This window comes from Oryzias latipes, chromosome 14, assembly GCF_002234675.1.
Source record: "Oryzias latipes chromosome 14, ASM223467v1".
Taxonomy (NCBI): Eukaryota; Metazoa; Chordata; class Actinopteri; order Beloniformes; family Adrianichthyidae; genus Oryzias; species Oryzias latipes.
The window spans coordinates 25,127,744-25,151,926 of record NC_019872.2 but is presented as its reverse complement, the minus strand read 5'-3'; the positions used below and the strand labels follow the sequence as shown (position 1 = coordinate 25,151,926).

At 37.7% G+C, this 24,183-nt stretch overlaps 1 protein-coding gene across 1 annotated transcript in view; it reads right to left on the bottom strand.

Annotated features, from left to right (window-relative positions):
- The window catches only part of LOC101163511 (cell surface glycoprotein MUC18), a 67,010-nt gene that overhangs the window by 29,258 nt on the left and 13,569 nt on the right, over positions 1–24,183 (bottom strand). The gene's annotated exons all lie outside the window — the stretch shown is intronic.

The window sequence follows — 24,183 nt, the reverse complement described above, 5'->3', positions numbered from 1 at the left end:
AACATGATCTCGTGGCATTTTTCTCCTGATGGAGGACATATAGATAAAGAAAACCAAGCTCAAAAATTACCTTTCAAATCGTTGTGAATCAGGAGCAGACGAAAAAAAGCTGTTTGAAACGGACCTATCATATATGATTGGCATAGAAAATCCTCTGAGCTCCCTGGTCTGAGCTCTCAGTAACTAATAGGGGAAAGGGGGCGGGCTTACTCTGTGCCAACAGTTCAGAGACCAATTTTTGATGAATTTCTGCCGCTCTGCAGAAACTGTTAAAAAATAACAGCACAGATTTTTTTATTTTGGCTAAAAACGACGTAATCATAATTTAAAGACCTATGGGATCGCTTTGGAAAAAGCACAAAAGAAGATCGTAGTGGGATTTTTCTTGATTCTTAGAGATTTTTATTATAACAGGTACAGTAAAATCTACAATTTGTTCTTAATAACCAACATTTCGAAAAAAAATTGTAAGAATTCAAAATGTTTAGTCCTATATATTGATGTAAGACAGAGTAGTTGTTACTACTATTATAAATTTGCTCAAAAATGTATTTCATTGATTTCATCAATATGAATTCTATTTTAAGTTCAAATAGATTATTATTTATTTAACCATTGTCCATAACACACAAAAACAGTTAATAATTTAAACAGATGCTGATGGAGCCAGATGTTAAAGAAAAACAAATGGAATTTAAAAAGAACTATTGCACCAACTAGAGACAACAACATATTTGTTGATAATTACAAACACTTGTTTCTTCTGCAGCTGCGCTCGGAGTGTACCACCGGGCTTTAAAAAGTGCAGTTGGCCTTCGGATTCATTCTTGAGGACGTTCATTCTCCGACCCATAAATCGTTCCCTCTTCGGTCTCTGCTCCAGGTTGGACAAGCCTCCTTGAATAACAAGTGATACTGAACGCCACAGAGAAGTATGTGAATGGTGTCAACCCCCCCACCAGAGCCCCCATCAGCCAGTCAACTGCGTTCACAGATATTGATTTGGGCCAACGATGCCAAGGAGAACAACAAGGGAGTGCACTCTAGTTCTAGGAAAAAAAACAATTAGGCGGGGGCTTGAACCTTTCTTGTGTTTTTAACGTTGCTTTTTGAACAAACCAAGCATGAAAACGGCTTTAAGAGAGCAATTGCCACCCTGCTTTGTCCATTCAGCTGCTTGCCCCCCCCCCCCCCCCCCCCCCCCCCGTGCCCCCAGTACCACCACCACTACCAATCATTTTCTCAACTCATTTCTTTTTCCTTGCCTCCGCCCCTTCCTCAGCCCGTGCTCAGTCAACCACTCCTTTCAGGCCACACCATTGTTCCCCCACCTGGGTGAAAGACCCCCCCACATAGAGACAACGCAGCCCACTGGTCATCCCACACAGCAGTCAAAAGCAGTTTGTTGTTTTTGTTGTGGCAGAGATACTTTGAAAAGGTTTGGGACAAAAACAAATTATGAACGCTGCAGAAGAAGAATCTGGGTAAAAAATGCCTCTCTTCTGGGCCGTCCCGCTAACTTTTCTGCTAATCCGATTAGCGCTGGGGGAGTTGTTGCGGATTTGACTTCCAAAGCCAATCTGCGACTGGTTTTATCTGTTCCTGTTGTGACTCTGCAGCATGGACTACAGACACACATGACCATGATCTGTGGAGCATAACCAGACTGTGCATGCATTTGTGTCTGTCTGGTGTCTGCTTCTGCATGATACCGAGCTAATCTTTCAGAAAAAATGAAAAGAACACATACATATTTGAATGTGTGGACAGAAGAATCGGAAAAAACCTGGAAAGATTGGCGTCCAGTTGCGTTGCATTTTTTAAATGACTAAACCCACGACAGATGGATGGAACACAACCAGATCATAAATCACCTGAAAGTCAAAGACAAGGGAAAAAAGCTAACAAAACTGTGATAAAACACATTTCTATTGATGATCTTCCCAATAAAGGCTTTCTAACAATGGCCAAAAGCTTTTTAGGCTTGTAGAAAACCTTTACTTTTACAAACTTTTACTTTTTATGGTAATTTTTTAAAATTAATTTTATTTAATTTGTGCTTAACCCATAAGAACCCAGACCAATTTTTGCTTAAAGATAAAATGATGTGTATTTTTTAATCACAAACCAAGTGGACCACAGAATCCATTTCTGATATTTTTCTGTTAAACTGATAATGAAGCTTTTGTTGTTTTTTAATCATTTTCTTGTTGCATTTTTCTCATGATGAAGGAAATTCAGCTTTAAATTGCATTTCTGAATATTTCTTTCATCAAATCGTTAATGAAGAGCAGATGAAAAAAATGCCATTGGAAAAATATCATATTTGTGCTGTAGAAAAAACTCTCGGTGGGTCTCGAAACCCAACTAGTACATAAATAGAGACCCCCCCACTTTAAAAACCAGTTGAAATGTATAGTGATATTTCTGCCACCACGTTGCTAACAAAAGTCACTGTTTTGAAATCAAAGTTTCCTAAATTTCAAACAAAAAGTTCAGTTTTAAAAATAAAACTTTCAAAGTGTCAAATAAAAATATAAAATTTTTGCTCTAAAAATCTTTTTCTTTGCTTTCAAAATTAATTTGTGCATACTAATGTTTTCAGATGTGTTGTCTCTCATCTCCCTATCTTTGGTTTTTGCTTTCATACGTGTCAGGTTAGTGTTACATACGTCCCACCAAACAGCCAATCACAGACAAGAGGGTTCATGCTGATTGGTCTTCTAGATTATATCCAATAAAGTGTCTTAGCCTCGCATTGACGGTGCTTAGAGGCAGGCACAGACTTTGGACTTTCTATGTGTTTTGTTGGACCAGGATTCTGCAGGCTTCGACCATTCTGGCCTGTAACCCAGAAAGATCAGCAAAGCCTAAATAAAACAGGGCTCTGTGTTTATTTATGTTTAGTGTAGCGACCAGCGTTACGTATTGTGTCCGCAGCAGCTGGTCGTTGCATTAAGTTGCAATTATGATTTGTATCTGAACTATAGTTTTTTTTCATTAATAAAATGTTGAAAGAGAAGATAGAATTTTTTCATAAATAATTTTTACTTTAGACAAAAGCACACAACAGTTCTTGAAAAAAAGACACCCTTTGCAACACAGCGTAATCTGCCAACACATATTTACTCACAGGAAAAATGCCTCTTTTTTTCTTCTTCTCTTTTTTGCTCAGGTTGGCGTACGGGTTGTCCATACGTTAAGTCTACTTTGGTGAGCCATCATTCTTTTCATTACGTACTACTGCTGTTAATCTAATTATTAATATGTCTAATTATCCTAGGTTTGATACGTCATTGTATGAATGTATAACTGATGATTGTAATGTTTTTGTATATTATTCTTATTTGATTGCTTGAAATAAACCATTTCAAATCAAAATTCTAATCAAATCAAAATTCATCAATACACTGTTTTCAAGAATAAGATATGTGTTTTAAACCCATTCTTAAAAAAAATTAAACAAACAGATCTTAAAGAAAATACAACTTCTTACAAAAATTTTGCTTTGGGGAATTTAAAGATCACACAAGTCTGTTTGGTGTAATGTCAGCAGATAGACTTTTCACAGTTTATTTTACGGTTTTAGGACAGCTTCAGCCATAAATGTACATTTCCGACTAAATAAAATGTAATAAATGCTATAGGAAAATATGAATTATTTATTAAATGATTAAAATGAATTTTTCTTCAGCCAAAGACGCAAAATCAAAGGTAAAAAAGCTGGTTCAGCTTCAAAACCTCAGTAGCAGACACCACTTTAGATAAATACAGCAATTCGATTGGATAGAATCTAGACCAATCAGCAGTCTGTTTGGTGCCACATATGTCACACTAAACTGAAACTTGTGAACTTGTGAAACGAAAGCTTCTGAGAAGAGAGACATTGCATCTAAAAACCCTTGTGCTGCAAATGCAAAAATGCATTTTTAAGGCAAATAAAAAGATTTTAAAAGCAAAAATGTAATATTTTCTGTTTTGCACCTTTGAGAGGTTGTTTTTAAAAGGGAACATTTTGTTTGGAATTTACGAAATTATGATTTTAAAACTGTGACTTTTGATTGCAACATAGTGGTAGAAATATCACTTCATAGAAATTGGCAATCAGTGCATTTTTAAATGTCCAGAAATGCCCTTGAAAATGTGTCACGTGATTTGGACGTGTCCGTCATCTCCTGAGGGGTTACACTGATTCTGTTTCATGTTACTAGCATCCACAAAGGTCCATGGATAAAAAGATTGTGTCAGGGAGCTTTATGCTTTCCTGAAAACAGATTTTAAAAGGCAACTTCAAACAAGATCTATTGTTGTGACAGTTCGAGTAGCAAAGCAAGTCTCCCCAAACACTAAAGGGAGGGTTTTCAAGTTCTTAGACATATACATGTCATGTTAGAACTGGCTGAAAATCTATGAGACAAATATTAGCTGTAAAATTTGTAAAGTTGCCTAACTAAGTAAAACATAAATACTAATCATGCAAACAATGTATTAATTGACATCACGTATTTGGTAAAACCCAGTTTAAACCCTTTAAAACTATCAGAGAGAAGCAAAATAAAGAGATATCATCAACAAATTTCTGTCCTTCCACTTTAAGCAAGCTGAGACAGACTCCCACAAACTCCCACAATGCAATTCAGACAATAAAAGAAATAATGAGGGGGATACTTCCAGGGCAACCTTTGCATAAAGTCAATCATTGTGTTTCTGACAGACACACAATACCCTGAGATGCTAACTAAAGTGGTCACCATTACCGGCTTCCCCTTTCCATTAAAGCTGTCAGCTTAGGCCTTCAGAAGATCTACAGCTCTGCCACTGATAAGAGTCCAAATCACCTCTGACACAACCAAACAGCCTCATTTACTCACCCTAATCCCGCACAAGCCCAACGAGGCATGAAATGAGGTTGAAAGCCTCTAAGAACAAAAAAATTCTCTCTTATCAATGTTCTTTAAAACCCCAATTTTTAGGACACGTCAAGGTGATTGTTAGAGCTGTGCGGATAACACAAAAGCTATTTGCATTTCAGGCATTAGGGTCATGAAAATAGGCAATAGGCGTTTATAATGTTTGTAAATTACATGAATATATGAAGACCGAGTGTGCAAAGTCATGCATTTTGATTTGGAAAAAGTATAGAAAAAAAGAATCTTGCAGCTGCTAGTGAGAAAAATAGATAAAAAGCCCAGCATTTGGGAATTTTTTTTCCATCTCCTGCAGACTTTCTGTACAAGATGTGAGTCGGCACCAAAAATCCCTGAGAGAGTGGAAGGTGTAAAAAGCTTGAATTTAAGTGTGGATGAAGGGAAGGAGGGATTCTCAATATGCAGTCCTGGTGTGGTGTTGAACACCTGGGGGACACCGTCTACTAACTGACATCAAAGGGCGCGCACACAGAGACACGGTGAAAGCACACAGCCCCACAGTGGAGATGAGAGCTCCTTGTTCACCTGCTTTCAGAGGCAGCATCTGGCACAAATCTCCCATCAGCCTGTTCTCTGTGTGACGATGAAGGACTCGGGCCTTATTACTCGACACAGACAGATAAGGAAGTGCCGCTCATCGACTCAAAGACAGCTTTTTCTGCCTCTCTGAGCCTTCCTTTCATGCAGCAGAGCACTTGGCAGGACCTTGTGCACTCCTCCAAGATCAACGTGAAACAGAAAATCCTTGGAGCAAAACATGGACTCTGCACATCTGAAGGTCTCTGGTGGTTCAGCAAATGTATCCACAACAGTACACAACTGAGATTGAGTTTGGATGTAAGGCAAAAATACTAAAGAACTGTGTTTTAACACAACCCCACAGCCTTAATTCTTTCTGAGATTCTGTACTGAACCCTGGAAAACCCAGGATTAATTCTGTTCTGGGCTTTTCAAACTAATTAGATCATTTGTTTTTTGCTTGTTTGTCTTGGACTGAAGCAGTTAACAGTGGACAGAAAAAAAAAATGAAATAGAAAAAAATATTAATTTTTTAAACAGCAAAAAATGCGGAAAAAATTGGAAAAGAAAAGGTCAAATTTGACCCAGTGGGTTCTCCAAAGTTAATTTTATTTTTAAGCGTTGCAGCTTTTCTTTTCCTGTCAGGGTTTTTGATCAGTAATGTTTTAGTTTTGTCATATTTTATTTTAGTTAGAGGCTGAAACTTAATAAGAGTTTAACAATAAAGTGCATTTTAATGAACTAAAAATATTTATCAGAGACTGATAATCCTTGAAACCCTTTTTAAATTAGCATTATTAGACTTGGTAATGACGGATGCTAATGAGTTTAAATTTTTCCTTGAGTGTTTTTAACTTAACATTTTTTTTAGAAATTAACATATTTGCGTTGAACATCATCTAAAAGATCCAATAATTCTAAGAACTGTATGAAGTCCTGTTCTGCTCAGACTTTAACTCTGAACAAAAATGGAAGAATTTCAAAACTTGTTTCAACTGTTTTGCATCATTTCAAATCTCTGGTGTAGGAAAACTTGTATATTTGGCTTCCAGAGAACTACAAATCATTCTTGCTGGTTAGCAACTTCTTCAGCAGTGGGATAAATTTTTTATCATCACAACCGGTGGGTGAGACTTCATTAAAGAAGCTGCGTGGATGTTTTATTCATGCTCGTATCTGATGTTCAGCAGCAAGTGCAGCTTGTTCTTCGGCATCCATCAGCCATCAATAAACCCCCATGCGGAGCTTCAGGGCTCTGGCGGGCTGCACCCCAGCCACAGGATGGATAATTAAAGGTCAACAGGCTAAAGACCTTATCTCCATCACTAGGAAGTTCCTTGTGTCATCAGCAGACCAAATTTGATTAGGCAAAGAGAGAGTAACCATTTCTAGAAAAAAAAAAACCTCTAACAGATGAGTGAGTTTAGGAAAGAAAATGAAAATTTAACAGAAATGAAGACGTTCAACTCCCCAACCAAAACACATCTAACTGTAACAACTGGATTTATCTGTATACACTGGCTAAAAGAACTAAGAGCAGGACAGAGAGTTAAAAAAACTCACCAAATGTCTCACAATAAGCAGCAGTTATGAGGGGCTTCATATTAGTTTCAAACACATAAGCAAAAGCCTTTCACATCAACCTTGGATATTTTCCAGGGGGCTCTTAAAAAAACAACTCCATCATGTTGTAATGGGATGGATTATTCAAAAGTTGCTGATGCTCTTTCTCCATTGTGGGTGTCTGACGCTTACCTTAAGGGGAGACAAGGCAACACACAAAAGATTCAATAGGTTGCAAAATAACTCGTTTCTTCTGGCACCTACCCTGACATTAAATTTTCAAATGTGATGTTTTAATAAAAATTTTTTAACAAGTATGCTATACTTAAAGTCCCACTCTGATCATCTTTTGATCTATTGTAAAAGCGTTCTCAGTGGTCTTTTAATTAGGATCATGCCATTTTTAGCCAAAATCAAAGAACCTGTGCCGTTTTCTAGGTCATTGTTTCAGAGCGTAGGTAGTTTATGAGAAATTCCCCTCCGAGTTGTGTACGGGACAGTTGGTGCAGAGCAACCCCGCCCCCTTTCCCTTCCCCGTCTCTTGTGCAACAGAAATGGCGAGCAATATTGTAGCTATACTTAGAAATGCAAAACCGAGCTTCGTGGTTTTTTAAAACATGTTCCTTATTTTCAGTAAAATGCCAGAATACGGCAGAAAGTCTTTTCATTAAGAATCCTGGGAAAGCCAAACAAACACCTGAAGAACATGATGTTTTTCTAAAAGAGCTGTTGCAAGTCCATGGATGTGTGTAACGTAAGGTGCTGACACATCAAAAATGTTGTTCTGACAAGTAAAACCTTTTTAAAACCAATAACATCATGCAGTAAAGAGAAAGCGTAGCCATTACTGGGCTTTATGAACATGTTTCAACAAAGCAGGAAAAACTCTGACAAACTATAAAAAAGCAAAAAGTTACTTTAAGTGTTACTTTATTTAACTGTTTTGAAAAGGATTTGCTTCACCCAGCATCTGATTGTATATTCATACTGACTAGGTAGTAATTTAATGACTGTGGTTTTCATATTATAATAGATGAAAAGTAACAGATCAACCATTTTAATAAAACAATAAGTGCCTAAAACCTTAAAAATCTGAGAGTGTATCTTGATGGAACACCGAGATGCTGCCTGGTTTATAAAACAAGTGATGGCCTGCTGTTATAGTTGAACGGTGCCCTGCAGGGGAGTTTTTAAAATATGTTTGCCACATAAATCCACAGGAATGTCATTCAAAGTACGACATGAGTTGCCATGCAAACCAGGGCAGTTTGTGCAATATCAAAGAATTAATTAATCTAAAACCCAATAGTTCAAGCTAATCCACTATCTTTAAAGTGAACAAAACTGGCCTTCAGAAGCCGAATATGTGATGCATTCCTCGTTTATAATGAAAATGTGTGAAAGACAAGACATTACCTTTAGAAGAAGGGAGGTATGAGGCTTTGGCTGTGATTCTGACACCATAAAAAGGAGGCTCTTTTTTTTTTAAATACACCTCTGACGACAGCACACCAACTGCAGTTCTCCTCCAACAAAGGCGGACTTATCCCAGGCCCTTTTTTCTGCTGAATATCCTTCACAGTCTAGATGCCAGCTAATCATGTATCCTTATATATGATGATCGGAGTAGGTCTTTAAAGAGGTTTTGATTTTGAATACTCTGTAAATAAAAATCTGCATTTCTACATATAAAATAAATTATATGAATGTTGGAGTTTTGGTATTTCCTTATTAAATTTGCACCTCCATTTATTTTGATCGTTGTGTTTTATGCTTTAGCATTACTTTCCGGGTTCCACAGTGTTGATTTTTACTTGCAGTTGCGTCACACCTGGTTTTAGTTACTGCACGTTTTGAGGTATTTATAAGCCCCTAAGTTTGTTACAAATTTTTTTTTTTTTTTTTTTTTTAAGAGACTTGACATTTTTATTCCCAGCTTGATTTAAAACATTTGCTGTTGAGTCTGTGTTTGCCTCCCAACATTGGACACTACCTAATGCCAGTATTACTGCAAAGCAACACCGCCTTTCTAAACCATGGAGCGAATAAAAGGCCTCCAACTGTTACATTTCCCTCCAGATACCACATCCTCTGCCTACAAATGCACCCATCACTCAGCCAGAAACTGAAATGAGAGGATTTTCTGCTTGTCTGACTATGACAACAACTTGAAAGCCATCTTCTCAGAAATCCGATCCTTTTCCAGTCAACTGACCGCATCGGAAACACGGGCACACTCATTTACTGATGAACAGAGCATGGCTTAGCCTGTAGGAGCATGTTAAAAATATCAGTGTGGTAGCGAAAAAAATTTAAAGGATTTTCAATAAGCCAGGTTCTAACAGCCAGGCAAAATAGCCAGATTACCATGAGGTAGCTGGATAATTAACAAACAAGGTAAAACTGTATTTTTTTTCTCTGAGAAGGACCCAGATCCAGAAGACCACAGTGTACAGAAATGTATTTATTCAAATAAACTCAAATTTAAAAATTGTTCTGAGTGGAGAAGATGCAACAAAAAAGGATGAGAATACTATGTGACGTTTGAAGCCTTAGCTTCATTAATTAAATGGGAAACTACCAAACAACAGCAAACTGAAAGCAGGTTCATTTTAAGTAGTCTTTTTGACATTTTGAATGTGTGCAAACAATCATCCTTAGTTTTTGTCAACTATTTTTATTTGCCTTCCAAAGACATTTTAGAGTTTCTTGGGGGGGTTAACTACTTGGTTTACACAAACAACATCTCTTAATGCTACAAACTCGTCATATCGACGCATGGGACTCCTCTTTGCGTCACATAATGGCGCTTTGGCTGAATCTGAATTCTTCCCCTACACCTACGGCTTCTCCGTACCTCTCAAATTGTAGGGACATTTGAAGCTGTGGTTGTGTCTGAAATATTTTTTTGTGAAGGAGTGGTAGGGACTAACTTAGGGCTAGTGATCCCTGCATCGGACGTGGGGGTAGGAGAAACCCATTTCTTCATTTGTTTCACGATGAGTAACATTTAGGTTTTCCATATGTCCTCATTTAGAGGGGTAAATGAAGGGTAGGGAGAACATTCGGATTTGGCGTTTGGGTGAGCCCAACTTTACTCAACCTGCTAAATAAATTAATGCAGATTAAATGACTTTGATAAAGACTCTGACTTCAGCCTTAATAACAATGATAATAACAATAATGCTATCAACAATAGCTATATTATAACTACTCTTCTTTTTTATTATAATAATAAAAATTATATTTTATTAAAACTAATCTTTTTTATAATATAATAATAAGTACTATCGTTACAAAAAGAGAAAACTACTCTTTTTAATAATAATAATAATTCTTATCAATATTATAACAAAAAAACAGTGGCTTTCATTTTTTTTCATGTAGTTCACTGCATAGCCTACATTTTTGTCGGTAAATAAATCCGTCTTCTTTTTTGCAGTTCAATAATTTTTTTGTTGAAATTTTAAATCAAACACCAGGGTTTTGGACTAAGTTACCGTATTTTCGCCACGTCAAAAAAACGACGAGTTGGACTCACCCAAAGCGTCAAAATGTGATGTGGAGGGTGTCCCTAGCAATGCATCTATATAAGACGGATTGGGGTGAGAAAGTGTTGCATAATGTGAAAAATTGCCCTATAGTTAAATATTTTCTGTCCCAAATTATATCAGCTTCATCCTCTCCTATATTTGTATAAACCTTCAAAAAAACAGATAAAAGGGTCTCAGTCGTCATTATAAAAAATGACTTCTATTGAAGATAGTGTTATTGTCATAACAAAATACATAAAAGACAGAATAAACTAAACAGATTAGAAAAATGTTATCTGATGTCTCTCTTATCTCAAATTGCAGTTCTGGTAGACTTTTACATAAAAAAGCCAAAAAGCTTCAATGGCTGCAACAAGAACCTCCTCCATTACCTCAGATACATTCACTCCCTTCATGTCATTTTAATTTGAAGCGTTTTTCTGCTGATCTTTTTAGTAGTAGCTGCCCTCTAACAAAGGTACTTGTGATTTGATTTTGCTTTTATCCTTTCCAGCAGACAAGAGGGGAGCTGTGAGGCAAGAGTGCCACGCCCAATTCAACCGGATCAAAATGCTGAACCCCCAACCCCCAGAACGTCCCCTGCTGAGAGCCTTAATGCTCAAAGAGAATGTCAGAGTGATCACAGGTGCACTGCTGTGTTAATGAGAACAGGCCACACCAGACGTACTTACAACCCCCTTCATGCTCAGACTCAGAAACAACGTTGACTGGACAGTGTTCAATTCCACAATCAGGGAAAGCCTTTGAATGTCAGAGTCCAGTGGGCTTGCTGGCTTCCCATGCTGGCTGGACAGCTGTGAAAATGGGCAACGGTCCTATCAAACCCAGAAATCTGTATCCAGTTTCACAGCTGAGCGACAGGGTTTCCCACCTGGGACAGGGGTGACAGCAATCCGCTTCAAAAACATGTAGGGACAAAAGCACAGGTGGATGACCCCCATCCATGTGTGAAGATCACAAAAAGAGACGCTTCTCAGTGAGGCAGGTCTGCATCACACCATGAAATCAAAGCCTTTTTGCACATGTGGGTGCATCCGTGCAGGTTCTACAGATGTGTGAAAGTTATGGAGTCTGTTTTAATAGTGACTGACTTCTCTATATTGGTCTTGATTCACAAAAAAAGGGTAATACAGATTACCGGTAACCTAAATGAAACTGCAAATCAAGTTTTACCAAAATAAAACATATATATATATAAGAAAACCTTGGTAAAGGTGACTTTAAATGAGTTTACAAGCATGCAGGGGGCAGCCGTGGTGCAGTGGTAGGGCAGTCGACCCATGATTGTAAGATTGCAGGTTCGATTTCCGCCTTGCACGCCCATGAAGCGTCATCGAAGCGTCCTTGGGTGTCCCACCTTGCCTCTGGTGGGAGGCTCACCAGTGTATGAATGGGTGAATGGGTCTGTGACTGTAAAGCGCTTTGGGCCTTGTAGGTAGAAAAGCGCTATGTAAGTATATGCTATTTACCATTTGCCATGCTGACATTATATGCAGAGAAACACAACCAGGGGTAAGACCTGGCGGCATGAACAGAAAAACATGTCACATTTCAGTCCACAAAAAATAAACTGCATCCACTGCTGCACGGGTTCTGATGGAGAAAAAAGCAGGCTTTATGAAACACTTTATGAAAAGCTCTCTGCGACAGAATCAGCTGATTTAGGTAGATTACATAAACATTTCACAACTGTAAAGTGTTGGGAGTTACGGGAATTGCCTTAATGGTAGAAAAGTTACAGTTGTTGAAAGAATGTTGTATATTTGCTCCAACTCAACTGACAGAAGTGATATGTAGGTTATGTTTTAATCAGTTTACGTAGTTTATTTTTTAATTACTTCTTCTTCCACTTTCGGCTTCTCCCATCAGGGGTCGCCACAGCGAACAAGTCGCATGGTAAACTTGGCAATGTTTTTACGCTGGATGCCCTTCCTGACGCAACCTTCTCAAACCGGGCTTGGAACCGGTAGAGGTAGAGAAGGGAACAGGGAGCAGCCTGGAGTCGAACCCTGGTTTCACGGATGGAAGGCGCCGCAAACCAGCACGAGCTAAACTGGCTCCCCTTATTTTTTAATTACTAAAATTGTTAAATCTTATTTTTTTTAATTTTTTTTTAATCTTTTTTTCTATTTTTATTGTTGTTATTTTATGATAATTTTTATTCTGATGTTTTTAACTCCAGTGTTTCCTCTTGGGGATCCACTTTTCTGGGGCACCACCGGCTTGACCTGTAGGGAGTGCTGTTGCTGCAGTGCCCGTTCTCGTTGGGCGGGCTGGGGTCCCGCTCTGTGGTCTAATAGCCATAGAGTGGGCCCTGGGCTGCTCTGTGCTGGGCGGGCGCTGTGGTAATGAACCCTGTGGTCGGGCTGGGCCTTGGAATAAATGGATCCCCATCATATCGTTTCCTCACAGCAGTACCAAGCCAGACCTTCTTTAAGCTGCAGTTCTTTGGTTCTGTTTAGGGTTCTACGGGGGGAACTGGGTAGGTGGGGTGTGGGTGGGGTCCCATCTTTGTGTGATTGTCCTTTGTTTGCTGTTTTTAACAATCTTCAGTTTTTATGACTGTTTTATCTGCTTTTATGTGAAGCGCTTTGTGTTTTTAACTAAAATGAAAGGCGCTATATAAATAAAGCTTGAGTTGAGTTGAGTTGAGTTGAGAGAAATACATAATTAATAATATTTGTACACATGCAACATTATAGCCACAGACATGGAAAATCATAAAAGTTATGTAAGAAAGTTTAACAAAAAAAATACTCGAAATTCTTCTTATTATTTCTTATTATTAATTATTTTGTTTTTCCTGAAAAAACATTAATTATATCTAGGACTATTTAAGACTTCTTTAAGTAGTTACTGATGCATTGATCAATTAAGTTTGTTAGATAAAAGTTATTGACTTGAGCGATAAACAGAAAATGTAAGTATATGTGACAGGCTCTTGGCAGCCGACTCCCTGTCTGACAGCCTGAATTCATGTTCCTCACATCAAATTTGAACATCGTCCTCTAAATATTGCTGCAGAAATAGAGAAGAAAAACAATTGTTTGCTTTAGTTTTCTGAAGTTTTTCTTCAGATTTCTTGAGTGTAGAGGCATATTTATTGTGCTCTGCTGGGCTTGCAGAGAAGGTCTTCCGCACGCCATTCGCTTAATGAGTGAGTTTCCATTTCCAACCAGTCTGACCACTCTCCTCTGACCTCTGACTTCAGCAAAGCATTTTGTGCTGACTGGGTAGTTTTTCGCTTTGGAAATATTTTTCTTTAAATCTCATTAATGGTTGTGGTGAAAACCCTCGTAGTTCAGCATTTTTCTGAAGCGCTTTGACCGGTTCTCCAGGCACCAACAACTACACCACCACATTCCACTTGAATCAAATCGCCTTTCTTTTCCTTTCTGGTTCTCAGATTGAACTTTGGCTGATGAGATTTAAAAAAAAAAAAGGAAAAAAAAGAATAGAAACATACCAAAAAAATTGTCAATTTTCTGAAAAAATGATCAAATATGAGCATTCAAAAGACTAGAGGCACTCTTTCGACCCAAAACTGTTTATCATTCACAAAATTCTTAAAATTTATCACAGAAAAAAGCTTTTACCTATAAAATACACCACAATCTATGCCGTATGATGCTAATTTGCAACATACAATTGAATCCAGGATTAATTTAGCTCAACTCAAAAAAACAATAAAGAATATTTTATTCTAGATAATTAAATACAAATTTAGGCATAAAAAGCTTAGACTACGGAGAAATATGACAAAGTAAAAAAAAAAATTTTTTTCCTTGAATAAATCCACGTTCCCTCTGCTCTGACCGAAAGAAAAGGCAGCAGTTTTGCTTTCATTAGGCCAAAGAAATAGGAGCTTCAGTTAAGGCCTACAACATCAGGGGGTAAAGGTCAAACTGAGACGGGAGAGGAAACTACACCAGTGGTTCCCAGCCTTTTTTAGGCTATGGACCAGTTCAATGTCATGTGGTAATTTCATAAACTGGCCTGTATGAAGATAAAGTGGGTGTCAGACTTTTTTTTTTTAGCTTCGAGGTTCCCTTTTTTGTGAGAACAATTCAAATGTGATAAAGATTTTCTCTTAACCCGTAACCATCAATGTGGAAACTAAAATATCAACTTTATTAGCAGTATCCTCATGTAACATTAGACAGGCAGTTGCTTTACATTATGTATTATCATTATGGTCAGGAAACAACTATCGCAAGAAATCCATATTTGGAGTAGAGACTCCTGGTTTTTGTCTGTTAAATGCTGATCTTTTATTTTGAAGTTTCTATGTTTCCTCACTGTTTTTTTTTCTGCCAAAAGAAACTTTCAAATTATGCTTTTTTTTTTTTTTTTTTAACTTTGCTACTTTCAATTTAGTGGTCCGAGCAGCCACTATAAAGAAAGTAGCAGATGGATTTCTTACACAGGACCGACCAACTTTGACATGTGTCAATGATTCAGATGTGGTGGAGAGAAACCAGTAGTTTTCCAAAATAAAACTTCCTTCAGAATCATATTATGAACAAAATGAAAAGAATTGTAGGTTGTGTTTTTTTTTTTCTACTGAGACCTGGTACTAACTGTCCCTACGGACCAGTACCGGTTCACAGGTTGGTGTCAACTGGTGTAGAGCTGACATTTAGAAACAAAAAGCACACTTAAAAGTTCACTCCTAGCTAAGAGTTCTAGAAGTTGCACTTCTGCCAATCGGTCATTGTCATCCATTATTTCCACTTGTAGAACTTAATGGGATGTAAACTTTCTATGTATGGTCGTTAATGTGGAGGAGTGAAACATGTCAAGTTTCCTGAGCTTAAAAGATCCCAACCACAACAAACCCGTTTTATATTTCCCTTAAAAAACAAAGTCCTCAAGCCACTTTCCCTTCAAGAAGCAGTACGGCTTTGTCCTTCAGCTCCACCACATATTATTTGTCTGCTCCCATTCCAACACAACGTCAAACACAATAATATATTTGTGTTGAAGACTTATAACCAGCTCCATTGTTTGATACAGGAGCATTAAGCAGCTCAGACCAGACTTTATCTCCATCTCCAGACCGGGAGACTCCGGTTCTCAGGGCTCAGCAGACAATGAGGTCCACTTGTCTGAGTCAGTGTGCTGCAGCGAGCCAAAACCTTAGGCCAGGACCGTGGTTATGACTGGATTCCCACTCGTCGGTGGGCACTGTGTCCTGCTAGCATGGGGAGGATAGAGGAGATGAGGTTTTACGTTGACACAAGCAGCTGCAGATAAACACCCACATCCCCCTGCTGCAGGAGATGGGGGGGAGTGGCGCCTGAAACACCTGTGGGCAACCCATTTGTCAACGGACTTGTGGGAAGGAGAGTAGAAATGCTAAGAAGAGAGAAAATAGGAGGTCAAACAGGGGCACACGTGTATGTATGCGAGCGGAAAGATAGGTGCACGAGTGCTTTTGTGCGTTTGGGGTGGTATCAAGTGGAGCATTATCAAAGGACCACACACAACTAAATACCAGTTGATCTTCCCTCTCACACCTGGAAAGCTATAAAAATCTAACAATACAATACCACGACACAAAACTTGTAGATGAACATCATGAGCAAACTAAAACAGGCCAAAGACCGGAGGGGAAAACAATTACAAGGTATTTTATTGTCTTTCCACTCTTTTGTTCGTCCTGAGGTTTAATAAGGCTGTGTTGGAATTCCCACCCTAATCCCGAACTACTAAAAAACTATAAAGTGCAGGACTGGGGACCATGTGACCAATCCAGTGCCCTGGATTCTTAAAGCAATTCGGGCACAACGCTCACTACTTTTTTTTCAAATGGCGACTATGATGTCATCAATGTCACAGATAAAAAATCTCATTCATATGAGCGTTTTGCGACCACCATTTATGAATCCAATTCAATTCAATTTTATTTCTATAGCCCAAATTCACAACAACACTCGTCTCAATGGGCTTCGTGCCAGTAATTGTGAGGTAAACAGACAATTAAAAAGGAGCTTAAATGCATCGGATTCAATAGGATACTACTAAACTTTAACTAAACAGACTAAACTAAACTGGGCATCCCTGCCCTTAGACCCTCCTTTGCGGTAAGAAAAAACTCCTAAAAGAACAAATTCCGGAAAAAACGTAGAAACCTCAGGGGTGTCCACATGAAGGAGGGATCCTCCCCCAGGACGGACAGGCGATGTAGCAGAACTCTTAGAGAAGAATGAACTTATCTAACTCTACAAATACATGTTTAAAGTCCAGCAAATGATCTTCATCCAGTTGAAGTTGGGAGACGGCGGGGGATGCGATACAAGCCGGAGACAGGATCCACAGCCAGGTGTAGGTGTAGGAGCAATAGTAGAGGCAAGCCAATCCAATGAAGTTGGTGTTCTGAAGTTGAAATGGTTGATATTTTCTTTAAAAATACATTTAAATGTTTTCTTTGAAAAAATTGTTCAAATGCAATGCATTGTGGTCTATATTCCCCAATCTAGTGAGCATCGATGCACACTGGTTTTATGCAGAGACTTCTGGGAAATTTCTAGGTCACTCAATTTAGGAATTGTAGATTCGGACAGCACTACAAAATGGCGAACGCACTTTATAGTGAGTGGTGAAGAAATTCGTACACAACCTAAGACTCTTGATATCAATAAGACCAGAGCTCACAAGGACCATGGTTTAAGCCATGGACCATGGCTTAAAACAGCAGACTATCTGATTAAACAAACCTTTAAGGTGGGACACTAAACCCACGTGACCGAACGACTTTGCATCAAGAATGAGTCTGATGTGGTGCAGATCAGTAGTTTTCAAAATTTAAATTTTCTTCAGAATATCAACCGTCCCAAGGGCTGGGGACCACTGGGAAAGAGGAAATAGTCTTTTTAAAATTTATATACAAGCTAAATTATTAACGCATTGTAAATATGCTAAAATATCACACTTCATCTTCCAACTTCTATGCACATTTGAATGCAAGTCTAGTGACTCCCAGGGTTTCTAAAAAAGTAGGTCAAACTGCCGCTTTGGAAATACTTTTTTTCAATTTCAGCATTCTGACTTTATCTTCTCCCTTTTTTTATGCAGATCACCTTAATGTAATGAGGTTCACAACTGAAAGAGTCTGTTCTTTATGCCTTATTTTAGAAGCTCTCAAGTCAATACATTATTCACTTCATACCAGCTCAATCTACTTATTTACTAGATTGCCTGTAACCCCATTATAGCTTTTTTAGTTGGACTTTAGTCAAATATGTCCAGAAACAGTATGTGCCAGGTGGAACAGTGATGTTTACAATTTTTAGCATAATTATTAAATTTCACCAACAAGATAATATCTGAGATGCAAAGAAAAAAAAAAAATTTCCTACATAAACTGAAGTCATGGATGATGACATTCCCAATTTAAGTTTGATCTTTTTTGTACAAATGGAAATATTTCCACAACATGAAGCACAGGCAGTTTTGAGTGGAGGGGGATGTTTGAGAGAAAACTGCACTCGTGTTGACTGTAAACATCAATCAGTCAACAGACGAGGAGAGGTTCACAGGTTCATTTATGAGAAGACTGTTGAGACACAAGAACCCACAAGACAGTAAAGCAATTGTAAAATTAACTTCCACAGACAACCACACCGGGAAAATCCTTTTGCTCAGAGCGTTCCTCTTTGATTTGGAGGTTGATCTTTTAACAGCAGCCAATATCAGGAATGAGAGAAAGAGGGAGGATTTGATATTCAAGCATTACTTTATCCTCCCCCTTTTGAAATGTCAAGTTCAAAGATTCAGACCAGCAACCTTGATCTGTGAGCTACGACGACCCGAGATTGTATCCAGCAACTTTTAACCATCATCACATTGAAGCTTTGTGGTTTGTTGCAACACAGTCCATGAGGCGTGTTATTAACTGTGATTCAGTTAAAAAACCTGTAGTCAAAAAACGTTTCATGTTTGCGTCTTGTGTTCCAGTAAGTGTTTTATTTTTTAAATAAAATGCTTGTTGTTCGTCTGATTCTTGTCTAACTCAATTCTACTTATTCAATTAAGCCACTTTCCCAGGAATTCTGTCTGCTGCAAACCCTGAATCCCACGCTGTGGGTTTTATAATGTACACCAGAATAAATATGATTAGTTTTAGTGATGTTTCAAACATCAATATGCAACAGAAAAATGATATTTTTGTTCTTTTGTTACATTAGACCCAAGTAAAGCTTACAATTCTGCTCAGATTAACAGGGATGCAAACACAGAACATGTTTTAACAGTTACATTTGGCACATTTTGTCAAATTTGTACTTTGACAAATGCTTTTATGTCTTCCTGTCCCCACCATAACCTCTATTGCTTACACCTGCATTTTTTAATTTTGTCTTTTAACATATTGAAGATAATGAATAATAAATAATGTCTTTGTTTTTATGTTATTTTATAGAATTTTATAATTTTTACGTTTTTATTATATTTCTTAGGTACATTTTTTGTGCCAATTCTGCGATTTTAGTCATTTAAGTCTGTTTTCGCCTATTTATGGGTTTCAGACTGTGGGCGAACACATAGAAATAAATAAATAAAACAATTAGCCATTCAGAAAAACTACTATTTAAACACTTTGATCTATAGTTGTACCACATTTTTTATGTGTTTTTTCTTTCTACAGTCAAGACTTTTTGGGTCTAAAAACACAAAAAAGATGTGGATAAGCAAGAACAGAAGTCTGGGTGAAAACCTTTAACAACACTTAAAGGCAGAGTAAACAAAAGCCATGGATTATGCACCTTATCACAACAACATCTCCCTGCAAAAGTTCTGCTGAGCATGCACAGAGTAGACCATCCTATAAAACTGATTAAGATGACCAAATAGAGGTAATAAACACTAATGGCAGACTGAGTTTACTGTTTGATTGTTGCCCTTAGTACATAAGGTACGGCCGACAAGTCTTTATGCAAATTCGGTTTTGAGCTTTTCAAATTTTTGGTCGGTTGAGAATTGCGCTGTATATGCGTATTAAGGGGCGCAAAAAGTAGCTATGCAGTACATGCATCGCATCGGGGCGCCGGGCTACAGAGGGCGCCAAACCGAGGTTAGGAAAATTATGTATAGACAGTATTTTGCTTTTATTTCAAAGCGGTTTATGCACATATACATGATATGAACAGTAAGAGAAGCACATCATAACCACTCCTCCGTCTCTTGGGTCTTGTTGTACAGACAGAGCTCTTAATAATTTCTTCAACTAGATGTAACAATACACTGAAAAAGTCTTTATGGGAGAAGTATTTGTGATAGTGGGTTAGATGCCGAGGGTGAGATAAGTTTCAGGTCCCAGTTAATTCTATCACACAGTTTCTAACTGTTGTCCACAAATAAAAACTCTACTTTAAGTCACGACAGTTCATTCAGGAAACACAAAATTATTTTGAATCAATTTAAAGGGCAATGATGCCATCTTTGATTGCTAAATACACACGTTTCTGCAACTTGACATGATGATGACCGAATTGTTAAGGAGAACAGATTCAAACCACAGCAGGTGATGAGATGTAAAGAACAGCTGACCACTGTTGTTTGTTCTCCTCAACCACCTCAGGCCATCTCACACCTGTGTAAACTGTGCCGTCTTCTTCCACGACATGCTGCTATTTGTTATGTAGCCTTTAACAAGTGCCAGTGTGTTGTCTTGCCTGTCAATATCAATGTTCCTGGTCTCCGCTGGGCAGCAGATGCCATCCTGGCTGGAGGTGGAGGGAACCTATAGCGTCGTGACTCCACTAGCCGCGTGGGGGGATTTTTAAAAAAGCCTCATTTCTACTGCGGCACTGCTGCCTCCTCACAATATACACAGATTTTTTAAAACTTAGTCTCAAGAAATATTTTTCAAAGCTTTTAAAGCTAAATGTTTGCAATTAGAAAGGAATATAGAGGACGCCAATGATTATTCAACACTTATACTAATCATTTATTAATCAGAAGTCTAGGTGTGGTCTGTTTAATCAATATGGGTGCTATCAGATAAGAGCAAGCTGGAAATTAAAACAGGCTTCTTAAAGGCATCCTAATGATTAAAAGACATATTTTGTCTCATTTCATAGATTTAAGAATCAAAATTATTTCCATAAATAGGTTATTTGTATTGACCAGATTTATCAAAGCCACAAATCATTCTTTTAAAAAGAACATATTCTTGTAACTTCATTATATTACAAATAAAACTTCCACTTTTGTTCACTCTATAAATAGTATAAACATGAGGTATTGGGACCAGGGTAGTTTTAGTTCTGCCTTTACTTTGGTTAATTTTGTTGCTTCCTGTTGTTCACATGTCCTCTCGTTTCAGATATCTTGACATCAGTGTATTTCTCCCTCATTGTGATCACCTGCCCTCACTGATGTGGTCACCTGTGTGTAATTGTCTAATAAACCCTTCAGTTTGTAGTCTGTATCCCCTGCATTTGTTGCCAGATTTTGTGCCGTTCCGAGAGCAACGAACCCTTTTGCCTGTGTTCCAAGTTTTTCTCACATAAAAAAACTTTTTCTTTGGATTTTCCGGCGTCCTGCATATTGTGTCCACACCAAGCCTGACAATAAAACCAGGTTTTAGAATAGAAATCAAATAGTTTCATTTGCAGTCAGTTAGATCAGTTGAGCAAAAATTTTGGAACAAGACCACCTGAAATCGTATTTCTCTACAAGGAAACAAACGAAAACAATGTGATTGTGTAACTGAAATTTGATTGTGGGGCTTTTATAGATACTGAATCTTTTTGGTCTTGTTGAAATCCTACGATTTAGAGGAAAAGAACGCCTGAAATTTGTGTTGTCGTGCATGACTTATTGGAATAAAGCTTCACTCTGGGGTAATAAAGAATGCTCCTCTGCGTGGAGTGTTAAAATCATAGCCAATTCCATCCATTATCGCTCACTTATCAAGGTCTGGGTCACTTTCAAACGAGGTCGAGCAGTGAAGCTCAGACGTCTGTTGCCCCGGCAACTCTGTCCAGGCCTTTCCATCTCCCCGGGAGGTGATCCCCACCAGATGCCCGGTCCACCTAAAGTGACTCTTCTCGGTTTGGGGACAGCAGACTGTGTTTCACTCAGCCATACTTGCTTTTACTGGAACTGCACAGAGACCTGGGTTAAAATAAGATTTGTGTTCTCACCTCTGCCCCAGGGAAGAAAGGCAGCTTTGCTATTGTTCAGTTCTGTTTCACAGTATCGAGTGCTTTTACTTGAGAGGGAAAAGGTGCATTCAAGAACAGAAAAACTATTTTTTATCCTTAATTTGTGCAGCCAAATCACAGAGCAACAGTGGATTGTGTTATGATGTTATACCATTTTGTCGAAGGTTAAAATGTGCAGTTTAATGTACTTAATCTGGATAAAAAGTTAAAGTCAACCCTGTTCACTGATTTATGAGGCATCAGAATAAACCTGAAGGAACAGAAAGATAATTTGGAAGGGGGAACAGTCGGTGCTTTAGGAATCTCACTTAAATTTAAGATGTAAATAATATTCCTCAAATTGTTTAATTAATGCATATTTAGTGAAATGTGTTGTAAAAAAGATACATACATGAAAAGACTAAAGCTTGAATTGAAAATCAATCAAAAAACTATACAGATCTTATAAAATAAAAATTGTGAGATTGATCAAATCCCTGTACAAATTTTCTTTTGAGGTTATTTCTTGTTTATGTTTGAGCAAAAACAGCTTTCGCGTTACTTTATAATGTAAAACCAAATGTGTTATCTTAATTAAACTTGCATTTTTATTCAGTTTACAACATTAAACTGTTTTATTCAGAACCAAACCAAATTGGTTTTGAAAGGAAATTTGAAAGATTAAATAATATTTAATTAAAATGTGCCATTACCTAAATTAAATCATGAAGTGTAACAATTTCTGGAAAAGTATAAAATCATCTGAAGATAATTTATTAGCACTTCACCTTTGTTACATGATAAATATCTATACGTGGACTGATAAAGCATAAATGAAAAAATACATGGCAGTTATGTAAAAATTGTTTAAAAGGAAGGTAAAATATAATAGGGGCGGGATTAAATAAATTGCCAAATTGGACATGGATGTACCTGAGGATCCCATCTTTCAGAAAAGCATGTTAACCACGAAACACACAGATATAACAATACGTTTTACAACAATTCTGTAGGTAACTGTCAAGTTAAAAGACTGCCCTTAGTTAATGAACAGCACAAATTGATAAGTGTGGGGCCAATAAGCATTGAATATTTTTGAACTGGCTGCCGTTTCTCATGGCAAATGGGCTTTTCTAAAGGAGGGGATCCTAAGGTACAGTCATGACAAATTTGGTGCTTGAACCTCTAAATGTACAATTTGTCTGAAACATCAACCTAACCGGATCCACGAACAGAAGTGATGGTTTGTTGACCTTTTGTTCACCTTGATGAAAATCTGCAGGTAAAAGTGTGAACGTTTTCACATTAAACTTAGTCTTTGTAACAAACTATAGAAAAGAGCAGTCTAAATAATCTACAGTGAAAGAAACAGAACCATCAGATTTGTTTCAGTAAGGTGCTTGCCAACAGCAAACCATAGGTTTTATTTTTATTATCTTGCACTAATCACTGATGGTAAATCTGAGTCTTAAGTTCACTTTTCACGAGCTGACTTTGAGCCTCGGCATGTTTTTCTTCTTAAGTTGCAGATGTAGAAGAAGCCCCTTCAGGGCAGATTCCAAAGCCTAAACTTGAGCTCAAGAGGCAGATCACATTACAGCTTTCATCGGACGGATCTTCAAAAGATGCTGCCTGAGTCAGGCAACAACTCAATTGCCCCCCGAAAGTAAACCAAAGCACATCGGTAAATCCTGTCTGTGAATTGGACATCCCTGATTCTTATCGGTGAACAAAGCCTGTTATCACTGCCCGTGTCAGGACTTGTGACAACCAACAACAGAGGATCACCAGGAAAACCGCAGCGACTGGACGGCCGCACGAGATAATCTGCAAATGTTGAGGAGGAGTTTGTATTCACTCAACACAACTCGCTTGTTTGATCTCTTCTTATTTACATTCAGCAAACTAACTTAAGTTTGAGAAAAGAAATTCCTCCCACACATTCACAGTTTGACTGATAAAAAAAAGGCTCCTCTTCTTATTCACAACTGGTTTAACTTTCATCTGAGAGAATCCTTCATTTGCTTTACAAGAATCCATCTTAACAAACTTGATTCTAAGAAAAGAGTTCAAGAAGTGGACGATACCCTAAAAAACAATCCAATAGACCAGAGGTCTGCAACACTTGAAGAGCCATTTGGGTCATATTCTTAGTGACCACAACCCAATATATGTTATTATAACGATAAATATAATAGAACTGTTGTTTTCTGGCATAAATAAAACATAAACATGAAGAAAAAAAATGTCTTTTTAGTTTCTAACTTCATTCAGTTCATATGACTTCCTTTCAAAATAAAAGACATCCTGTTTCCCATAGGATCATCTGAATGCAGCAAGTGTTGGAAGTGCAATGTCAGCAGTGATATAAAAACAAAAACAAAAGAACAACATTTTTTACTGATAACCAGTTCAGACGGAAATTTGTAAATTTAAACAGCACACATTAAATCAGAGCTATTTATTTGA